At 38.5% G+C, this 24,484-nt stretch overlaps 1 pseudogene; it reads left to right on the forward strand.

Moving 5' to 3' along the window:
• The first annotated feature begins 22,503 nt into the window (after nt 1–22,503).
• On the forward strand, nt 22,504–23,111 carry LOC115832369 (annotated as a pseudogene).
• Nucleotides 23,112–24,484: the final 1,373 nt, after the last annotated feature.

Raw genomic sequence — 24,484 nt, forward strand, 5'->3', positions numbered from 1 at the left:
ATGGATAACAATTTATTTGGTCATTGAGTTAAATATTAAAATATTTTAAAAGTATCTGATATTGGGGCATAACACAATTTGGAATATGAGTCTCAGTATTCACTATATCTTGTGACTAAATTTGTCAAGAAGCTCAACAATTGCATTTTTCCCTTTCCTTATTTTTTTAGCTTTGCAGAATAAGCTGATCATTTTGCTTTTTAAGTGTCATTTGATAGGAATATGTCTATACTATACTTTTGGCAAAAATTTACCCTCTCTTTTATGGTAAAATATATTCAATTCAGCCAACTACTCTGTGGCCAAACCATCTCTCTGTAATCACCACACAAATGTTGAATCAGAAAACAGAATGGCCATATTACAAGTCCTTGGCTCAATAAAAATAAACCAAGCCAAAAAAAAGGCAAAGGCAAAGAAATTTCTGTGAGAGTTGATTGGGGTTTATTTCAGCTAATTTTGCATTCATTTCACAATCGTTTTTACATTCTACATTATAGAAATAAAAATGATTAATTCTGAAAAATCTTGCTCTGTGAAGGGCTGATGATGGGCATCCACTGCCTGGGCCTTCCACAGTGGCCCAGGGCTCTCTAGCAATGCCACTGTTAATTGTTGGTGGCTCTCAACCACTTTCCAGCAAGTACCTCTTTTTCCTTTCTCCTGTTTTCTATCTCATTCTTCTACATTCCTTAATCAATAAGTATTTCCTAAATGCAAGAGACCAGTTCCTGTCATCAAAAAGCTTATTATTGAATAGATGTGCCTTGCAGTGATCCTGATGGACTCCTTCATATGGTTGTCATTCTCCAGTCAAAATGGTTTTGGACCCATCAAGTTTATCTACATTTTATGGGTCAGTTAAGTGCCTACTGGGTAGCACTTTTGTAGTATGAGAATCAGCAACAAGAGAGAGCATATTTTTTCATGATTACATTTTCTGGAGGGAAAACTTAAAAGATGCCATTTTATTTTCCTATATGTAAAACTGTGTTTCCAATGGAAATGAATTTAGCAATCCAAGAGAGCTTTTGTAACTGTCAACAGAGTTCCAAGTTGCTTGGCAATGCAAATAAAGACCAGAAACCACCACCCCCCCACCAAAATGAAAAACAACAACAAATCAAGAAACCCCATATGGCTGTCATTCCAGAGATGCTCAGTTGAAAGGAGCCCAGAATAAAGCTTTGAATGACAAACAAAAAAATGTGAGGGCAACACATGAAATATGTTTCATTTTTTTAAAAGCAAAAACAAAATAAACAAAAACCAAGCTGTTAATGTATTATTTCCCCTCAGAAGGGAAAATACCAATAATGGGTTTGAGGGTTGTGGTGCCAAGTTCTCTAGGGTTATAAACTAGACTGATGTAAAGCAGATGAAATTTCATCTGCGGCTTACAAATGAAAGCTTTTTAATGGGGAAATGGAACATTTCTGCCCCATAGATGTGCTGAGACCTCAGGTTCAATAGAAGTTCAAGTCCTCTTTTTCTCAGCATGCCAGAAGCAGGCACCTTGGTGAACATCAGGCTAAAGAATTCATGGAGAACGCACTAAAGGGTTAATGGAAAGGGCTTCTAAAAACCAAGGAATACCCCCCCAAAAAAACCCCAAATTAACAGTCTACTGTTTAAGATTATTTTTTAAAAATATATCAATCTAATGTACAAAGAACTAAAGCTTTAGCAAAGGGGACCAGTCAATAAAGAACACCTTTGGTGATACGTCGTGTTGTCTTTTCATCTGTAAATGATAATGAATTTGGCAACCATTGTGCCCCTTATTACAAATTCAAGAATAGTATCCCATCCATTCCTAACTCCTGTTTTCTGAGCAGGATATTTAGAGCACTGTTGTCCTAACATACAGAATTAATGTTGAAAGAATTGGTAGAGTTCGGGAGAGTTGGAGAGGTTAGGGTTTTATAATTATTTTTCTTCGATTATGTCTATCTTTTAAGTTATTTACTCATTTCATGTCAATTTCAACCTCGAGGAAATAGAAACCTTTTTTCTTTCTCTAGGCATTTTATATTGTTCACGGGAAGTGGAACTGTGTAAAAGGCTCATGTGAGTCTAAGCAGTTACCAGTGAGGAGAGTACAAAAGGCCACCTCACCCCAGTGCCTGTGGCATCTGACACTAAAACATATGGCTGAAAAATGTGAAGTGCCATCAATTACCAGGCTGCTTGTCTCCCTGTTCTGTGATATCCCAAACTGGAGAGCTCGGTTTCTTTACAGAATAGAGTGATTACTACCACTAGTCTGCCCTTGCTTGGTAAAGGTAAAACTCCAAATGGGCAGAAAAAATCCTCCAGGTGGCAGCACCTTCATAGCTTTCAAATCCTCCTCTAGTGTGTTTTTAATTAGAACTAAAAATATAGTAACTACCAAAAACCAATTGATCCAGGAATAAACACCTATATGGTACCTCCAACCTGGAACTAGTCAAGATGTATTAAATTATTAATGATCTCTTCCAGCCTCTGATTAACTATTGCTTGTTTTGACTTTCATATGAAAATACTCCCTTGCAAGTAAATATGAAAGTTTATAGACTTAAAACTACATAGAGTTATAAGAATGAGGTCATAACCTGTGACTTCTGGATTGATATAATTCACTGTGTCTGCTTGTTTCTCATTACCAACTAGCATTTCCAGTCCTTCATATCAGCCATGTTGTGCTGTTGTGACCATTGCTCTAATTTCTATGTCCTTATGCTTAAGCAAGAAGCCATTACAGAAGCTTTGAGCCAAGGTAATAACAATAAAAAAGTGTTTTTAAGCCAGAAGCAGAAGGGGAGAAGGGAGTAACAGACATTCAGAAGGCTGGTGAAAGGTGAGCAGGACTTCCCCGGCAGAAAGAGCTTATTGTGTTTAGGGAAAATGGCATGATGTTTTTTGAAAAGTCCTTTTTATTTTTGCCCTTAGCAAATGAACCTATGGAAAGCATTTACTAATTGGACATACAGTCAGATCAACTAGCAATCTTTGTGTAATGAAAGAAAATACAGGAAAGGTTAGCACTTTCCATAAACGCTAATAAGTCTCCTCTTTCTGTATTTGTCATTGAATATCTCCACGACATCAAAAACAACTAGATGAAAAAGGAAATATTCAAAAGCTAGCTGGCTCTTCTACATACTAGTTTGATTTTTTAAAAACTGGATATACTGAATTAAATGAACTGACTTTGAGTAGCCATCATGTCAATTTTGTGTAGTCTCCGAGACAGTTAAGCCTATTTGAAGATGCTTATGATGTTCTTGTCTGTCTATCAATATTTTAGTCACCTAGACTCAGAACCTGAGATTTACATATTAGTCACCCATTCAAACACCATCCACTGAATATTCACTCTGGCAGACACGATGCTGGGACCTGATCTTCAGCACTTTATTTTCTTCAAACTCTGTCAAATCGGTCCTTGACTCATGTTTTCAGTTTTATTTTTTCTTTCTGATTCCATGGACTCTACCCTAGACCTTAATCACTTAAGGGGTATATTACTGTGAAAACCGTCCTCTAAATTTTCATGTTTGCAGATGCTCTTTCTTTGAGTCTATTCTACATGCTACTGCTCCCAACTGGCATGATTCATTTCACTGATTGAAAAACCTACCATGTGGGACTGTAAACTAGTTCAACCATTGTGGAAGTCAGTGGCGATCTCAGGGATCTCGAACTAGAAAACCATTGACCCAGCCATCCATACTGGTATATACCAAAGACTATAAATCATGCTGCTATAAAGACACATGCAACGTATGTTATTGCGCACTATTCACAATAGCAAAGAGTGAACCAACCAAATGTCAACAACGATAGACTGGATTAAGAAATGGCACATATACCATGAATATATGCAGATAAAAAATGATTCGTGTTTTAGGAATGATGAAAAAAACATTTCATAAAAAAAAAAAAAAAAAAATTTTAAAAAAAAAAAAAAAAAAAAAAAAAAAAAAAAAAAAAAAAAAAAAAAAAAAAAAAAAAAAAAAAAAAAAAAAAAAAAAAAAAAAAAAAAAAAAAACTACCATGACTATTTGTTTATAAGATCGATTGAAAAATTCCTGTTTCTAGGATTAAAACTTCTTATCATCTGGCCCCTCCTCATGGGGACCTCATTTCTCAAGGCTCTTCACTGCGTCCCATCATCCGCCATGCTATCTTGCCCTCTGACATTTCACTCAGGATGGCCTCCCTACCCTCTTGCCAAATTCAAGATCTCCCTTAACATCCCTTCTCTCTTCATTGCAGTATCTACCACCAGCATCTATTATTTCTCCTCCATATTCTACCTTGTCTTACCTTCTTTTTTTTTTTTTTTTTTGGTATTTATTGTTTTTTTCAACAAGATTACATTCCTGTTGTTGAGGGACTTTTCCTTAGTTTGGCTAAAGATGGGGTCCTTGTCACGTGACCACAAAATATTAGGCTCCCAGACAATTTGAAGGGTGAGAATAATGGGATTTGTTGGGCGAAAAGGAAAAAAAAAAAAAACAAGAAACAAAAAACAGGGAAACATGAATTCTCCACAAAGCTAGGGTCCTGCTAGTGTGCTTCCCGCCTCACAGTTTGAATTCCAGTTTCCACCCAGGAAGAGGAGGGGCCAGGCTCCTCCCCACTGCAAATAGCGTGAACTTCTGTGGCTCTGCCCAAGTGTGCACTCCTCCCAGTGCACAGGCTGGTTGGAGTTTCTGTGGGGACCACTTCCCACCTGGCTGTCTCACTGTAAAAAACATCCCCTGAATCCTGCACTCATTTCTTATCACTCACTCTGTTCAGCACATAGTAGGTGGCCAAAAATACTGAACCAAGAAATGCGTATTAAGTTGAATGTTTTCTCTATACAAACTGGTCAACCAATACATGCCCATCATGGTCATCAGCCCCTAAAGCAGCATTTCTCAGGAAGACTAAATGTCATTCTATTCATAAAAATAAAAGATTCAATTTAACAATGTTCCTAGCATGTACTAGGAAATGTTGAATCCTCTCATGTTTTAAAAGCCACCTTTAGAGAATTACATGATTGCTAATGTAACAGAAAAAGCTTATATTTGATTTTCATTTGAAACAAAAAGGTCAGGTTACTGCAACATTTTCTCTGTTGTTATGACATGTTTAATACAGGACAGTTTGACCTCTTATTCTATCTTAATACTTTTATTTTCTCTAATAACACGGAGTCTATAATGGTGAATTATGATATTTAGAAATGTTTTGAAAACATCCTTGAATCAAGTGAGTAATTCTGACCACTGAAGAAGTTTTTCTGCACTAAAATAAAGGATTTCAAGGCAGTTGCCCTTTGCCATCATCGCAGTTGACTTTGAAGAGCATAGTGACATAGCAAACATGCTTTCCTTCATAGGACTTGTTAAATGTGTGTCTTGCCCATATCTGAGTGTCTCCATTACTGATACTGCCTCAGCCCCTTGAGACTCTGGAAAAAGAGGATGATTTGGTTAGTATTTCCAGCTTCATAGGCAGTATTTGCTTTAGAGACACATTTATTTCTGAATGTGTCTCCTGAAGAAAAAAATGGCACAATTTTATGACTTAGGAAAAACACAGGATATTTAGAAACCAACCTTTTAAAGAGTGTTTGTTCTAATACCACTTCTGCTTGTTGATATATTCTCTAACTTGGTATAACTGCCCTTAATTCCAAACAGCCTTCAAATTTGCAAAGATTGTCTTCTACTGATTAAGAAGTTAACGGGTATTGAGTTGCTGGTACTGCACAGGGATTTACAAATGTGGTCCACGGTAAAAGGCAGGAAAACCTCTCAGCAGCAAAGGCTAAAACCCCAAGAAAGGGGAATTGCCCATGGCTTCTGTCATTGGCTATTGACACTTTCAGTCACTGCCTCAATTCCATTTTTCTACCATCTTGACCAAATAGTCTGTTTGGCATAACTAGTATATTCCATGTCTTCTCGGCATTAACATACAGGAAAAATGTGGCAACCTGAATTTTCTAACTATTATGACAATTATATCTTATTTGGTGAACTTTAATGAAACACTTGCACTGGAATTCAGAGTACATCAGATAGGAAGGGCTTTCCTCCCACATCTGCACCTTCTTTGTTGGGGCTGGGGAAAGGGTCTGGCTCATTCCTCTCCTTGAGCGTTGCCTATGTCAAACCACAGCAACAGAAGTAGATATTTGACACAGCAGAGAAAAGGGGCCATACAATAATAACACCCTAGCATTATGTTGAAAGAAGTAGTCTATACTACAAGAGGCAGAAGTGTGTTTACCTAATAAACATTTTACTTCAAAGGAACTGAAGAACTTAAAGCCCTCCCACTTTCCCTCACTCTCCCTGGCTCTATGAGAAGCAGGTGAGGAATCTAGATAGAAAAACATGATTGGAATCCAGTACCTTGGAATGGGGCTAGAGGGATGAAAGTGTAGTCAGATAAAAGGGATGGAGATGGGAAAAAAAGAGAGAAGAGAATCCTTGACAGCGAGCCGAGGTGACATCAGTATAGCATGATAGGCAATTTCAGAGGAAAAGAAAAGGGTTGTTCTGCTCCATCCTCTGGTCTAGATGTATGCTTGATTAAGTAGCATATTATTTCCTTTTTGATAATATGTTTTTTATCCCTTTAAAACATTAGGCTATAGAAAATATACACACAAAAAAGGAACAGAATTCCTGCAGTGGCAGTTCACTAGAAGACAGTTCATAAATGAAACACAAGTATTTTCTACAGATGCACCTGGGCAATACTGCACTCATACTCTTCCTCCTTTTTTTCCTAATACCATTATTCAGTACTCAGTGCCTTGCACAGTCTATTTTAGAAGTTCTCTGCTCTATTTTACCCACTTCCATAGTGGCTGTAGATACAAGCTGAGAGATCAGAAAAGGTGTGTGCTGGGGAGAGTAGCAAAGAGCCTGCCCCTTCTTTCCTATTTACTTCTGCCTTACTGTTAGTCTGCATGCTCAAAGCCTACAGATTTTGTAAAGCTTTTCGAGGTGCAGAAGTTATATGTACTGTCTTATAAAATGTTTATTTAAGAAAACATTTTTAAAACTCTCTCATTCATATGGGCTGTAGGCTGCTTGAGCAGAGGGGCAAATTAAAAAGTAGAAAACACAACAGAAAAACAGACTGGTAGAAAACCAGAAACAGCCTTCTGCAGAAGGAAGTGCTGGTTCTGAAGTCTTTCCTGGCTCTTTTTCACTCACTGGGGGCCTGAATTGGTTTCTGATGTCTGTCTAAATTAACCCCTTGTTACTGAAAGTCAAGACCCATTTGTAGGAGTCAAAAAGTTGTTCTCCTGAAATCCTGGTGCCATGCAGCTATGCAGGAGCAGGCCAGAGTTTCTAGTGAGGTGAGAACATTGATTTCCCTGCTGCTCACACAACTCTTTTTCACACTCCAGAAAACCTGCCAGAAAACATGTTGGTGATCAGAATCAAGTGACTGAATTAGAGTTACCACGAAACCTTATTTATTTTTATGTCATTTGCTATCATTGATGTAAGCAGAGAAAAAGCTAAGAGGAGAGGAAGTTAGATGTCATTCTAGGTTGAATCATAATACATGAAGAATGATCAAAGATGATCTATGAGGGATGTGCACATGCTTGTGCCTTGGAAAGTTTACTCATTCCTCGGGCTCCAAGTACCACAGTAGTTCTTTAAGCTCCCGAGCCCAGGACCCCAGCTCGGCAGCTCCACTGAGAACCTACACCCTGGAACCTGGTACAGCCGTGGCTACCTGTGGGCCATGTCAGATCCAGTGCCAAGAGGGATCCCCTTGGCTAGAGTTTTCCATTGTGAAAAGAAAACCCAACCGATCTCTACCACAAAGGATCCCAGCAGCTCATGCTACCATTGCTGCTGTCACAAACACCTGCAATCTTTGCCAGGACTGACTTCAGCTGATAAAGCTGTACAGAGAATACACTGCTGCAGCTGCCCACTCAGAACCAAAGCTGCTGCACTCCCATCCAACCAATACCCTCACACCCACCTGCAGGTAAAAGTTTTCACCACTGAAGTCAGACTGTGAAGTCTGGAAAATGTGACTACTCCATCAAATGCACAGACATCAAATGCAAGGCCATGAGAACCATGAAAAAGCAAGGAAGCGTGACACCACTAAAAGAACACTATAATTTTTTTAGTAACTGATCCCAAAGAAATGAAGATCTAAAATTGCCTGAAAAGGAATCCAAAATATTATATTCTCCACAATTTTTGAAATGCCACTCTCTTCTATATCTCTCTAACTGCAACTGTTCCAACCAGCAGAGCAGATGAGGACAGAATAGATAAATAGTAACTGTGTGGTGAGTTGCTGTTGCATAATTAAAAACAGTCTTTTCTTAGGTTATGCTGCAAAAACATTTTGTAGGCTAGAAAAGTATTTATTAACTACCAACTCTGTGTATAGATTGGTGATAGACACTGAGGATACCAAAAAGACCATAGGAACAGGTTCTGTCTTTGAAGTTCTTAAAATTTAGCTGGGGGTGATAAACATATAAACAAAACTAGAGGTCAATTCAAAGCAATTCACAAACCTGTATCCTGTGCAATGTGTTTCATAGCCTATAAGCAAGCTTTGTAATGGCTCTAGTCAATGGAGGATGGAGAAACGTGCTTCATAGTTACCAGTGTCTTTTGCTAGTGCCCAGCCCCAGGTGTCAGCTGTAGTAACACACTCTTTGAATATGTCCCTAGAATATTTCACTTATATTGCATATCCATAGCATTTCCACATATCACCTATATATCTTGTACCTCTTTATAAAATATAACCCTCTTCTGAGTTTCCATAATACATTGGAAGCCCATCAAAAGGAGAGAGACTTTCTCTGCCCTGGTGTTCATATATCAAGTCTTGCACATGGAAGTTAAGATGGAAACTCTGCAGCCAGACTGCCTGGTTCTAATTCTCATTAACTGCATGAAATCAGGGCAAATTATTAATTTCCCCATGCCTCAGTTTTCTCACCTGTAAAATGAGGATAATAATAGTATCTACCTCTCAGGCTGTTATGAATATTAATTTAGTTAATGTATATAAAAGCACTTTGAGCTGGCCTGGCTAATAGCTGACAATGCCTGTTAGCTGGTTTTATTATTTTCCCTTTCTTCGACAGCAAGACAATTCTCTAACTTTTGGAACGACTATATATTTTTAAATTATATTCTGTCACTCCTTCTTTTACAGTATCTCCATCATTGCAGAGAATTTATTTACCATATATCATGTTCTAGCCATGCTGTGGGAAATCAAAAACAGAGTCTTCGGTGGGACACTTCCTCTCCATTCCTGTGACCACCGCTATCAAATCTGGGCCACTGTAATCAGATCAGTTTCTCTAATATCTATCTCTAATGAAGCCATCCTACTCAAGCCTCTATACTATTTCCTAATGACCACTAGCTTGAGCTTGAACACTGGTTACATTTCTTTCTCCCTGGATTCCACCTCTTTTTGCTTCACTCCGATGACAATTTTCCTCCAGTCCAACTTCCCTGGTTGTCAGTGGAGACACCATGCTTCTTTTATTCTTGTGCCTTTCTTGTCAATTAGATTCTAATTTTTTTTATTGGTAAGCAATGCTATTATGAAAAGAACACAGGCTTTGCACTGAGACCTGGCTGTGGCACTACACAGCATGGCAATTAGCTAACTTGTCTGAATTGTCTGAACCCCTGTTACTTCATTTATAAAAGAGAAAATGTCTAGCACAGTGGTGGGCATATAGCAAATGTGAGTTTCCCTCCTTTTTTGTGTCATTTCCAGCTTCCATTAGAATGCTGAGTGATAAACAGGTGTGTTGGCTAAACATTCAAGGAGTATGTAATTGCATAACCAAAGAAATTCATCTAAAAGTTGCTTCCTTAGCTACACTTTCTCATTGAGGCTATGGGAAACGACGAAACCTTCCCTTTTTTGCTAGAATCACAGCCTCTGTTTAACACTTCCTCTATACTGTTACTAGGACAAGAAATGGAGTCTGGATTTTTCCAGCAATTCCTCCTGTAATTTTTATTTCTGATGTCTCAGATGGAGTTCCCATACTGCCAGAACTTCAACATCAGCTTTGGAGGATATCCAAAAGGCCTTTATTTTTTTTTCTTCTTAGTAACCAGGACTCCATGCTGCTGCACAAATTGCCTGGCAGGAGGGATATGGTGCGTGACAGTCCAAATCTTCCAGCTGGAGAACAAGGTGCTGCCTGGCTTTCCATGGGCTTGCAGAGTGGACCTCTATGGCCAGACTGGATTTGATGCTGCAGCTCAGTGGTGAGTTGGCAACTACAGTGTGAGAGGATCGGCTTAGATTATTAATGGTTGAGGCTGGGTGTGGTGGCTCGCACCTGTAGTCCCAGCACTTTGGGAGGCCAACTGGGTAGATCACTTGATGCCAGGAGTTCAGGACCAGCCTGGCCAACATGGCAAAATCCTTTCTCTAATAAAAATACAAAGTTAGCTGGGCTTGGTGTCATGTGCCTGTAGTCCCAGCTACTCAGGAGGCTGAAGCAGGAGAATGGCTTGAACCGGGGAGGTAGAGGTTGCAGTGAGTCAGTCCAGTTGACACCACTGCACACCAGCCTGGGCAAAGGAGTGAGACTGTTGTCTCAGAAAAGAAAGAAAGAAAAAAAAAAAGCTTGAGTCTCTGATGATTCAAAGACTGGGTTCCTGTGAGCAGCCCCAAAAGAGTCCAGGGAGTTTAATGTTGAGTTGCTATGATGTTGAGCCTAGAAAACTTACCTAGGAAATTCAAGACCTTGTTTGTGCCAGAAATGCTAGGAGAAATATCTTTCTTAGATGTATTTACATGAGCTGAAAAACCAGATATGAGGCTAAAAGGAACAATTAGAATCATTATTTGAATAAAATTATTAAATATTATATTAAAGAGATGCACAGTAAGTTTCAGCATAGATTAATGTAAAATATTTTTGGCACTCTACCTTATTTAAAAAACGATGGAAAGTATTACTGAACAACATGACACATAGATGAATCTTAATGGGTTATTCTTGTGTTAGTCTTACTTGAAGATATTGAGAATAAATGAGAGAACTCCTGATGTTTTACTCTAGATTTATAATTCTGCAGGTGATGTTGCCTGGTTTAATATAACCTAAATTTAGGGTCATACCATTCACAGTGGGAGAGTATATAAGCGTTTTCTTCCTTTCTTTTTCTTTCTTTCTTTTCTCTTCATTTCTTTCTTTTTTGAATTTAGTGACAAATTTTCTATTTTGTGACAAAAGGAGATTCACAAAATTTTCTATTTTGTGACAAAAGGATAATTGTAGGAACGTATTATTGAATGACAAAGTCAAGAGCTATAGAACCTTGGACAACAGGATATCCTTTCCAAGAAGTTTTTAAAAAGCAATTAAACAAAATATCATTTAGGCATAAATGTGATTAAAACCACATTTTAAAAAGCATGGGGATGGTAGATAAAGACAAGGTTCAGGATAGTGGCTCCTGTGCATTGGAGGCAGGGGAACTGGAACACATAGGCTAATCTATTTAAGTTACTGGCAATGTTCTAGTGTTTGTGTCAGGCAGTGTGTTCACAAGGGTTCATTGTGTTTATAAATAAATAAATAAATAAAATGTTTTAAAAATGTGACTATGCATGAACCAATAGACAACGTGTCTCAAACTAAGAATTTAGATCAGTCCAATTTGGTACACCTGAGGTTCATTTTGAAAAACTTTTTTTTTTCAAAAATAAAATAATTTTGGAGGAAAGGATTATACTTTTCAAACTTTTTTTTTTAAAGGTTTCAGATTTAGGTACATACATTTTTATCACTAGTGCTAAAATCATATAAATTAGGTAAGGGATAATTTCCCCAAAAGCAACCAGACCTGGAACCATACACTGTGGTGGGAGGCAGAGGAAGAGAAGGAAGGGACTGGAAGAGAGAAGTGGAGACTAAATTAAAAAAGAAATGAAGGGTCATTCCATCTGCAGATGAAGGTACCATCTGTAGAGATGGAAAAATGTCCAGAATATAAAGTCATGAATCAAAAAAATCTATTGGCTGACAGTGACCTCATTGGCAGGGCCATTACATAAGTCATGAATATGCAACTATCTAATGAACATCTATTATGCTAGGTATGAGATACAGTTACACCCCTCAAAGAGGCTTACAGCCTGAAGGTAAAAGGCCTAGCAGATTCTCAGCTTCAAAGAAACCATTATCTTCCCTCATCTGAGTAAAGAAATTAGGGAATAAATGGGGAAAAGATCAGGGTACCTGTTTTGTATAAATACACTGGACATAAGTGTGGGAAACTTGATTCAATTTCCCGTAGTAAACCTACCACATTTCCCCCCCGACAGTCACAGGACTTCCTTCCTTACAATTTGGAAGCAGAGAACTTGGTAATAAGGATGATAGAAAGCTCTTTGAAATGGGTAATTTCCCTTCGTATCTACAGGATTCATTTAATTCACATTCTTGTTTGCCTGTTCTATGCAAGGCAAACAGGCATTGAATTAAAAATGAAGACACTTTTTTTTTTCCACCTGGATAAGACAGTCGTCTAAAGCAGTTTTAAAAATTGAGTCTGTCCGATTTTATTCCACCCAGTCATGGCATACCTTTTGTGAATATTTAGGTTTGCTTTTGATTTGTGATGCCTTGCTAGGAGCATCTGTCCTTGCCACTTGTGGGCACCCTCCCCCTTTATTTTGTAATATATATTACTTAGGATTGGGGCTGAAGGACATCTGTAAGCAGCATGTTTCTGTTCATATACAACAACTTTACTGGAACTGCAATCTGTTTTGCAATAAAACTTACTTTCTGGTATTTACTGACTTCTTTAGTCTGAACACCAATTCTAGTAATTAGGCTGAAACCATGACATGATTGATTTAGAGAAGCTGGTGTTAGCTGCTTATATCAGCACGTTCTAGGGACTTTCCATGAAATAATTTTCCTGCAAACTGCCATCACCTTATGGTAGGTGAAAAACAATGTCCATAGAAGCCCTCAGACATACTTCCAACTTTGATTATTCATGGTAATGAAGGCTAGGCAGACAGCCCTGCAATTCCCAGTGGAACATCAAGTTAAATCCTGATGGCCTAGGAATCATGGCAGCCCCTTGGTCAGTATGCCCAGGGGCCAGTTAGGCATTCATTAGTGGTACTTTCTGCACTTTTGGATGGGAGTTTAAAGTACCACCTATTCAACAACCCATCTATCTCTGTTGACCTCAAATGATGCTGGGACTCTAAAGATCACCCCAAGAACCACCTGGAGTTCCAGCTCTTAGGCAACGTAGCTCATCTTCTCTGTGGAGACACACTAGCAGCCCTGGCATTCAATCATGGGGGTAGCCTGTCTTCATCCCCTTCCTACAGCCTTTCTCTGAGTGTAAGTAAGGCACAGCCACTGGTGAAGAAGGCTCCACTGGAGTCAAGGGAACAGCTGGCCAGGTGTAGAACCTGCTGTGTGAGGTGGGGGCTCAAAGGAGAAGGGACCCAGCAGGCAGAGGAGGCAAGTGTTCCATTCCAAAGGGGCCAGGCTGCTGGCTGTGTCCCTGTGGGGACTCCGGTGTGGAGAAAATACTTTCTCTTGCTCTCACTTCTTATTTTGTAGCGCAACAAAACACTCACAGTCCAGGACATGGCGCTAGTCACTTATTTAAGAATTCTTATTTTGTTTTTTTGTTTTTTGTGAAGTCACTAAGGAGGGATTATATCCCAGAGTGGGTTGGATGTTGACAATAACTCAGTAGCTTCAGCAAAGAGATTGAATCTGGGAGTAAATAACATGCTGAGAGATGGTCTTAGATTTCCAAGAAAAATTGGGAAAACACTTCTTCAAGTAAAAGCTGACGGGAAACATTCTATTAATTAGGGTAAATGAACAATGTAGTTTGGATCATTTGTAATATATCAGCAATGCCACATACATTTAATAATACATATAAAACAGGCATGTTTTATAGTTATTATTTGATCCTAAAATGGTCCTGTTGGGTACTATTGACCAGGTGAAGCAAAACATGAACATCAAAGAAGTTGTATGACTTGTCCATGAAAAAAAATTTCATGTAGCTAAGGAGAATGGTGAGGAAAGGCAATGCTATATGATGGAAAGTGCTCAGGTTAAGGATAAGAAGATCTGCTTTCTAATTCAAATGGACTAACTGATTTTCCAACAGTAAACAAGAAAATCGCTTACTTGCTCAAGAAATTCCTCACTCAGAATGTGATGGAGTTTGAGAGGATTAGTTGTTATCAACTTTAACTTCTCTTTTGATTCTCCCTCTCCCTACCATTGGAGAGTTCTTTAAAATATTAAGTCTCAGACTCCAGATTTCACTGGAGTACTAATTAATTAATTAATATGAATCTGTGTGTACTGGGCCCTCAACCATTGCCATATGTTTGTTTGCTTGCTGGTTTGTTTGTTTCAAAGCGTCTGTGTGGTTCTATGCTGCAGCCAGCATTGAGAGCTTTGGAATTGGATTATTTCTGAGGTGACATCTAGCTTTTACATTCTAAATTAATTTATTTTCCAAGCCCCTTATTTAGGGCCAGGTGTTTTGAAGTCCATTTGCATCTCGTTGCTTTACCTATCACAATGTGAAAACTTGATGAGAAGCTAAATGGAGTTGTTTACTCACAAGAGCAAAGATGGGATAGAAATATGTGTATCATAATCTTGCCCCTCCCATGCTGTTTCCTCTGATATCCCAAAGGCCCATGGAAATGTTAGTCTAATGGAAAGTAAGAACTCAGTTGTATAAGAAGAAAACAGTAAATTTTCATTGAAACATAATTTCGATTTAAGGAAATGACAAAAGAGAAGAAGCAACTATTCTTTTTCAGTTCTAATTATCAAAAATTTGCTGGCAAGAGTAACCATCTTTAAAAGAGAAATACTAGAACTTAAAATAGTTCATCTGGTCAAAAAAAGAAATGACACTAATTCTCATATCCTTGGTATCCACAAAGTACTGGTTCCAGGACCCTCTGCAGATACCCAAATCTGCAAATGCTCAAGGCCCTTATATAAAATAGCATAGTAAATGCATATAACCTACACATATCCTCCTGCATACTTTAAATCATCTCTAGATTACTTACAATACCTAATACAATGGAAATGCTATGTCAATAGTTGTCATACTATACTGTTTAAATCTGTACAATTTTTTATTGTACTGTTACTTTGTATATTGTTGTGGGTTTTTTAAAAATATTTTTTATCAGTGGTTGGCTGAACCTACAGATGCATAACCCATAGATATGGAACACTGACTGTACTTGTTTTTTCAATAAGAAACAAGTAGTAATTTTAAGCTATATAAATTTGATTTACAATTGATTGAAGATCCTAAAGACCCAGGAAATACTTCACCTTTGTACTTTTCCTCGGCACACTAATATTAACTATCTGGCATTATTTGTTAGATATCATCTAGCCAGTGTTTGGAATAATGAAATCTACATTGCATTTTGACTTAATGTCTATTTTAATTCTGATATAGGTGTAGCCATCCCTGTTTTCATTTATTATTTGCATACAACATCTTTTTACTTTCAGCCTATATGTGTCCTTAAATCTAAAACAAGTCTCTTGTAGACATATAGGTGAGTCTTGTTTTTATTTTTTTTATTCATTCAGCAACTCTATCTCTTTTGATTTGGGTGGTTAATACATTAACATTTAAAGTAATTATTGATAGGAAGGACTTACTATTGTCATTTTGTTGGTTATTTTCTGTTGATCTTGCAGTTCTTTTGTTCTTCTTTTCCTCTCCTGCTATCTTACTTTATGCTTTACTGATTTTTTAAAAATAATAATATGTTTTGATTTCTTTCTCTTTCTTCCCTGTAGCTTCTTTTTTTGGAGACAGGGTCTCGCTCTGTCACCCAGGCTGGAGTGCAGTGATGCAATCATAGCTTACAACAGCCTCAAACTCCTGGGCTAAAGTGGTCTTCTTGCCTCAGCCTCCCAAGTATCTGGGAGTATAGGGGTACACCACCATGCCTGACTAATTTTTTTAAAAAAATTGTTTTGTAGAAATGTGCTCTCACTATATTGCCTCAGGCTAGTCTCAAACTCGTGGTCTCAAATCATCCTCTGCCTTGGGCTCACAAAGTGCTGGGATTACAGGCATGAGCCATCTCTCAGCCTTCCTGTTATCTTCTATAGGTATTTTCTTTGTGGTTACCATGAGGCTAGATAGAACATCTTATAGTTGTACCAGTCTATTTTAAACTGATAATAACTTAACTACTGTCACACAAAATGTTCTACTTTTACTTCTCCAACCACTCACACTTTATGTTATTTATGTCACAATTTACATTTTTTATGTTGTGTATACATTGAAAAAATTTGGTAGTTTTTCTTCCATAGTTATTCTTAATACTTTTGTCTTTTAACATTTATACTACAGGTGATTTATATACCACCTGTACAGTATTACAATATTCTGTATTTATCTATGTATTTACTTTTACCAGTGGGTTTTATACTTTCATATGTTCTTGTGATACTGTTTAGCATCATTTTGTTGCAATTTAAAGAATTCCCTTTAGTATTTCTTGAGATGCAAGTTTAGTGGAGATAAACTTCAGCTTTTGTTTGTCTGGGAAAGTCCTTCCCTCTGCTTCATTTCTGAAAGACGGTTTGCTGGTTATAGTATTCTTGGTTGATGTTTTGTCATTTTTTTCCAGCATTATTTTCTTTATTATTCTCCTCTCTTCTGGCCTGCAAGCCTTAATCTGAGAAGTTCACTGATGGTCTGATAGAAGATCTCTTGTATGTGACAAATCACTTTTCTCTTGCTGCTTTGAAAATTCCTTGTCTTTGATGTTTGGCAATTTTATAATAATGTATTTTGGTGTAGATTTAATCCTATTTGGGTCTTTTAGACTTAATGAAACTGCAGTTCCATATATCTCCCAAGATTTGGGAAGTTTTCAAGATTATTTCTTTAAATAAACTTTCTACCCCTTTCTCTCTCTCCTTCTAAAATTTACATAGTACATAAACTAGTTTGCTAGAAGGTGTCTCATAGGTCCTTAGATTTTCTTTACTATTTTTCCTTTTTGTTTCTCTAACTAGATAATTTCAAATGACCCATGTTTTTAAATTGCTTCTTCTGTTTAATCAAGTCTACAATTTAATTTGCTGAATTTTTCAGTTTAGATATTAGGTATGGTATTCTTCAGCTCTAGAATTTCTATTTGGTTCTTTTTTATGATTTTCTTTGTTGATAGTCTCATTCTGTTCATGTATAATTTTCCTGATTTTATTTAGTTGTCTGTGCTCTCCTGTAACACACTGAGCTTCTTTAAGATGACTAATTTGAATTCTTTGTCAGGCAATTCATATATCTCTATTTCTTTACGGTCACTTACTACACATTTATTTTGTTCCTTGATTGTGTCATATTTTCCTAATTTTTGGTGCTTTTTGTAGTTTTTGTTGATGCCTGCACATTTGAAGAAATAGCCACCTCCCCTATTCTTTAAAGACTGACTTCAGTAGGAAAAGATCTTCACCAGTAAACCTGGTTACAGATTCTAGGAGCCTCCCAAACCTTCTCTATTGATGTGCATTGCATTTTCTACTTCTCTCTCTTCTTCCTGAGGGATAAATTGTAGTGTTGTGCACCTTCTCTCAATTGCAAGGAGCGATGCTGGCCATGGTAAGCTGCCAACCCCTTTTCCCTAAGGAAGTGCAATAAAAGACCAGGGCACTGGATGCATGCTTCACTCTTCTTCCTCATCTTCTGGGAGAGAAATGTTAGGATTGTATGCCTTCTCCCAGTCTTGCAGAACCATGCTGGCTGCAGTAAGCTGTCTTCCCCATGTTTTTTGTTCTTAGCTATCCCTAGGTGTTAAAACTATGCCGTGGGTCCCTTAGCACTCTGAGTGAGGTAGAACAGAAACAGATCTCTCAGTTAGCACCCCAAAAGACTGAGAATGTTGGGTACATACTCCTTTCTTTCCCTCTAAGAGAGGAGTCATGGGCTGAAGCAATCTTTCTTGACACTGAACTGTGCCTGAGGAAGGAAGTGATGTGAGTAAAGTGAAATTGCTCTTTTGCCTAGTTCAATATGGTATTTTGGTTTTGTGTAAATCTGAGTGACATATCTACAACTATCTGATCTTCGACAAACCTGACAAAAACAAGCAATGGGGAAAAGATTCCCTATTTAATAAATGGTGCTGGGAAAACTGGCTAGCCATATGTAGAAAGCTGAAACTGGATCCCTTCCTTACACCTTATACAAAAATTAATTCAAGATGGATTAAAGACTTACATGTTAGACCTAAAACCATAAAAACCCTAGAAGAAAACCTAGGCAATACCATTCAGGACATAGGCATGGGCAAGGACTTCATGTCTAAAACAAGAAAAGCAATGGCAACAAAAGCCAAAATTGACAAATGGGATCTAATTAAACTAAAGAGCTTCTGCACAGCAGAAGAAACTACCGTCAGAGTGAACAGGCAACCTACAAAATAGGAGAAAATTTTCGCAACCTATTCATCTGGCAAAGGGCTAATATCCAGAATCTACAATGAACTCAAACAAATTTACAAGAAAAAAACAAACAATCCCATCAAAAAGTGGGCAAAGGACATGAACAGACACTTCTCAAAAGAAGACATTTATGCAGCCAAAAAACACATGAAAAAATGCTCATCATCACTGGCCATCAGAGAAATGCAAATCAAAACCACAATGAGATACCATCTCACACCAGTTAGAATGGCCATCATTAAAAAGTCAGGAAACAACAGGTGCTGGAGAGGATGTGGAGAAATAGGAACACTTTTATTTACACTGTTGGTGGGACTGTAAACTAGTTCAAACATTGTGGAAGTCAGTGTGGCGATTCCTCAGGGATCTAAAACTAGAAATACCATTTGACCCAGCCATCCCATTACTGGCTATGTACCCAAAGGACTATAAATCATGCTGCTATAAAGACACATGCACACATATGTTTATTGCAGCACTATTCACAATAGCAAAGACTTGGAACCAATCCAAATGTCCAACAATGATAGACTGGATTAAGAAAATGTGGCACATATACACCATGGAATACTACGCAGCCATAAAAAATGATGAGTTCATGTCCTTTATAGGGACATAGATGAAACGGGAAACCATCATTCTCAGTAAACTATTGCAATGACAAAAAACCAAACACCACGTGTTCTCACTCATAGGTGGGAATTGAACAATGAGAACTCATGGACACAGGAAGGGGAACATCACACTCCGGGGACTGTTGTGGGGTGGGGGAACTGGGGAGGGACAGCATTAGGAGATATACCTAATGCTAAATGACGAGTTAATGGGTGCAGCACACCAACATGGCACATGGATACATATGTAACAAACCTGCACATTGTGCACATGTACCCTAAAACTTAAAGTATAATAATAATTTTAAAAATAGTGATAACCTTAAATACCTGTTTGACAACAAAGATATCATGAAGGTAAAACAAAGCAAGAAGAAAAAAGAACACAGTTTCAGAAAGAATAATGGATGCAATAAAGTAAGTCATTTGCTGAGGGGCAGATAAGTCAGTGGTATGTTACAGTCAGAAATAATGTACCATGAGAGGACTGAAAGGACACTCAAACACTTGCTTAATTTGGGTAATGATGATTATCTATTCGAAGAATGCTCTATGCCTACATTAACTATAAAACTGTTTTTAGTTATGAAAAATATATTCACAAAACTAAATTGAAACTCAAATTTGTTTTGATAACATTACCAGTTTAATTAACGCATACACAAATGATGAAATTATGGGCAGCATATTTTAAATTAAGATTGCTAACCTAAATTTCAAGAAATAGAGACAATTTATGCTTGTTCAGAATTCAGAAAAAGCATTTAAAGCTAGATTATGTTCTTGCGTGAAACTTTCTCCCCACTCATGGTGAACAGAGTTCTTCCCTAGGGTTGGGAATAACAAGGATGAATGAAATCTTCAGATAATTCAATAGCTTAATTTAGTTCACAGTTCTAATTTCCTTCTCTAGTAAATCATATCACTACTGCTAAAAACTAGAAAACATGACTAATTTTAGTTTAGTTATTTTTCCAACTCCTGCTCACATATTAATTTAATGAGCAATGAGAGTTCATAAAGCATAGCACAGGAGAGAGAAGAGGAAAAAAAAAAGAACATCAGGAAAAAAATAGCCTACTGGCTGGGTAATCACTTCTTAAATTAATGAAGAAAGCACTGGCAAAATTGGAATTCAAAACAATGCTGACAGTGAAAAGCCTCTTTTAATGGTATTGTTAAGATACCTACTGAAAGAGTGACCACTTTTTATTTACAGACCCAGGCTGTTTGGAAAACATGCATATGCACACTACTTAAAGTAAGGGAAGCAACCAGTGTACACGTTGTTAATAATGACATTCTGTGGTAGGATTTTTGGACTATTCCTTATCTTAAACAAAAGGGATTAAAGATTCCAGAAGAGCAGTCTGGACCCATATTGCCAAGCACCAAGTAGGTCTACAGCAATTGCCACTGAATGGATGAAAGAATGACAAAATGAAGAAATGGCAGAAAGAGGGGATGCTGCCTTTGATATTTGTTCTTATTTTATGCCCTAGTTGTTCATTTGTGCCTAATTTCTTTTTAATTTTGTGAACTGCCTAACATGTTATTTCCTCTAAGCCTAGTATCTTTTCCCTGTCCCCTATTTTCCCTTGCTCTTGCCCCCTACTGATGGACTTCCCTGATGCCAACTGCCTTCCCAAATACCTGGTTTCCAAGTTTTGCCTACTCTTGGATCCTCTTTTATACTGTGACTTCTCTCATCTCCCTGACTACCATATGTAGGGCCAATGAAATCTGTAGCTACTGATTTCCTGCACACTCATCTGTTTTCTTGTCCACTTCCTTCCTGTTGGGTCTGGCTCCACAGTCTATCTCCCTGTCTCCAGTTTATCTGCCTTACCACTCTGGAGTTACCTGAGGGTGTACATGGTTGCCTCAAGGTATGTCCATGGATGTGAACCTATTTAAACAACTAGATATTTTTAAGTAAATATTAATTGCGCCAATACTATCAGTCCAAGTTTGTGGATATACTCATAATCCATGAAAAGACTCCTCACATATGGCCAGAAAAGGACTATAACTGTTGGAGGAGCTCTATGTGATTCCAAGTTCCCAGAGGTTCTAGCTTCAACTATCTGGTGTGAAGATTCTCATGCACAGTCAGGCTCAGGAACCACAGGATGTGTGTCATATTTTTTACACTGAACTGGCTTCTGAACACCAGCTGTGATTCATCTGACTAAAGCAGCTTGGATAGATAGCAGTGCTCTGCTGTAGTTTCTGTTATTTCTTACTTCAGATATTCTCTTATATTTTAGACTTTTGGAAGATTTTTTTTAAATAATCCAACTTTTTTTTTTTTTTTTTTTTTGAGACGGAGTCTGACTCTGTCACCCAGGCTAGAGTACAGTGGTGCAATCTTGGCTCACTGCAACCTCTGCCTCCCAGGTTCAAGCAATCCTCTGCCCCAGCCTCCTGAGTAGCTGGGATTACAGGCGCGTGCCACCACACCTGGCTAATATTTTTGTATTTTTAGTAGAGACAAGGGTTTCACCATCTTGGCCAGGCTGGTCTTGAACTCTTGACCTAGTGATCCACCCGCCTCAGCTTCCCAAAATGCTGGGATTACAGACATAAGCCACCATGCCCAGCCTAGAATCCAACTTTTTAATGTAGAATTGTAGAAAACAGCACGGAGATCCCTTTAAAAAATTAAAAATACAATTACCATATGATCCATTCCACTTTTGTGTGTGTACCCAAAAGAATTAAAAGCAGGATCTCAAAGAGAGATTTTTACACCCATATTCACAGTGACATTATTTACAATAGCCAAAAATGGAAGCAAAGCAAGTGTCCACTTATGGATAAATGGATAACTAAAACATGGTATGTGTGTATGTGTGTGTGAGAGAGAGAGAGATGGAATAATACATATATAATATATATACAAAATATTCTCTCTATATAATCACTATTCAGCCTTTAAAAAGAAGGAAATTCTGACACGTTACAATATTAATGAACCTTGAAGTCATTATGTTAAGTGAAATAAGCCAGCACAAAAAGACAAATACTGTATGATTTCACTTATATGTGGTGCTTATAATAGTCAGATTCATAGAATTTGGTATTAGAATTATGGTTCCCAGGGGCCGGGAAGAAAGGGGAATGGGGAGTTATTGTTTAATGGGTATAGAGTTTCAGTTTTGCAGAATGAAAAATGTTCTGAAGGTGGATAGTAGTGATAATTACATAACAATATGAATGTACTTAATACCACTGAACTTTACGTGTAAATGATGGTTAAGATGGTCAATTTTGGTCCTGAGAACGTGAGCCCACGCGTCTGGTTGCCCGTGAGTCCAGCCTTAGCCCACGCAGCTTTCAGTCATGGCCTCCGTAATCGCGCACATGGAATAGCCCGCCCCTGACTTCAAGGCCACTGCCGTGGTGGATGGATGGCGCTTTCAAAGAAGTGAAGCTGTAGGACTACAAAGGGAAGTACATGGTCCTTTTTTTCTACCCTCTGCACTTCACTTTTGTGTGCCCCACGGAGATCATCGTGTTCAGCGACCATGCCGAGGACTTCCGCAAGCTGGGCCGCGAAGTGCTGGGCATCTCAGTGGACTCTCAGTTCACCCACCTGGCTTGGATCAACAACCCCTAGAGGGAGAGAGACTTGGGCCCCCTGAACATCCCCCTGCTTGCTGAGGTGACCAGAGGCTTGTCTGAGGATTACGCCGTGCTGAAAACAGATGGGGGCATTGCCTACAGGGGCCGCTTTATCAATGATGGCAAGGGTCTTCTTCCCAGATCACTGTTAATGACTCGCCTGTGGGACGCTCCATGGATGAAGCTCTGCGGCTGGTCCAGGCCTTCCAGTACACAGAAGAGCACGCGGAAGTTTGTCCCGCTGGCTGGAAGCCTGGCAGTGACACGATTAAGCCCAACATGGGTGACAGCAAGGAATATTTATCCAAACACAATTAGGCTGGCTGACGGATAGTGAGCTTGTGCCCTAACCTAGGAGCCTGTGCTGGTTGCCCACCAGTGCCGCCACCTGGGAGCCCTGTGCTGACCCAAGAAAGGCCAGACCTGCCCCTCCAAAGTCCACAGTCTGGGACCCTGGAAGGCTAGACCAAGGCCTTCTCATGCCTCCACCTGGGAACTGGTGAATAGTGATGCCCTCCTACAAGCCCACCCAGCCGCACACAGGCCTAGAGTTGACCAATAAAGTATAAGAGACAGAAAAAAAAAAATGTCGATATTCTGTTATGTATGTTTTCCTACAATTTTAAATATCTTTCTTGGTCTTTGGTTTCTAATTCCAAGATGCCATGATGCAATAGATACAGTTTGAAAAGTCAGAATGAACTTTCCCTTTTCTCTTTTCCTTTTTTTTTTTTTTTTTTTTGAGACAGAGTCTCACTCTGTCACCCAGGCTGGAGTGCAGTGGCGGGATCTCAGCTCACTGCAAGCTCTGCCTCCCAGGTTCATGCCATTCTCCTGCCTCAGCCTCCCGAGTGGCTGGGACTACAGGCTCCCGCCACCACACCTGACTAATTTTTTGTATTTTTAGTAGAAACGGGGTTTCATCTTGTTAGCCAGGATGGTCTCGATCTCCTGACCTCCTGATCTGCCCACCTCGGCCTCCCAAAGTGCTGGGATTACAGGCATGAGCCACTGTGCTCTGCTCCAAAATGAACTTTCTAAGCTAGAGTAAAAATATTGTTGTCAGACCTTGATCAAATAGTGTAACATTCAATTAATATCACTGAACATCGATTATATTCAAGGCACTATGTTAGATACTGTTGGGAGGGGGTGCAAGGTAGAAGACTGTATGGGACAGAATCTCAGGCATAGGAAAATTTTAAATCTACTTGAAAGGATAAAATATATATACTAATAACTACACTTTCACATGGTATATAAAAGAGGAATTACACATCATGGGAAAATACAGAAGGAAGAGTTTGGGGCCTAAGTGATGGCTTCATGGAAGAGGTAACGTCTCATCTGAGTCTTAAAGGCTGGGGCGCACACTGACAGGCAGAGATTTTGGATGACCATTCCAAACGGAAGGATCAGTAAGTGGAAAAATATGGGCAGTATTCCAAGAACAGGGAACTGTCAGTTTAGGCTAGAGCATAAGAGAGACATAGTAGCCTTTTGGAGATAGGCAGGCAAGGTGGGTTGGATCTACTTTGACCTCATTTGAGGCAACAAGAAGCCTTAGTTAAAATAACCAAAAAAGCACTTTAAAATACATTTTTAACATGTAATCTGCAGTGGTTATCTTAGAAGAGATTTGTGCATGCAGGTGGGATATGAGCCAGGAAGCTATTACAAAGCTGTGTGAAACTTAACA

Source organism: Nomascus leucogenys, chromosome 3, assembly GCF_006542625.1.
Source record: "Nomascus leucogenys isolate Asia chromosome 3, Asia_NLE_v1, whole genome shotgun sequence".
In the NCBI taxonomy this organism is placed as follows: domain Eukaryota; kingdom Metazoa; phylum Chordata; class Mammalia; order Primates; family Hylobatidae; genus Nomascus; species Nomascus leucogenys.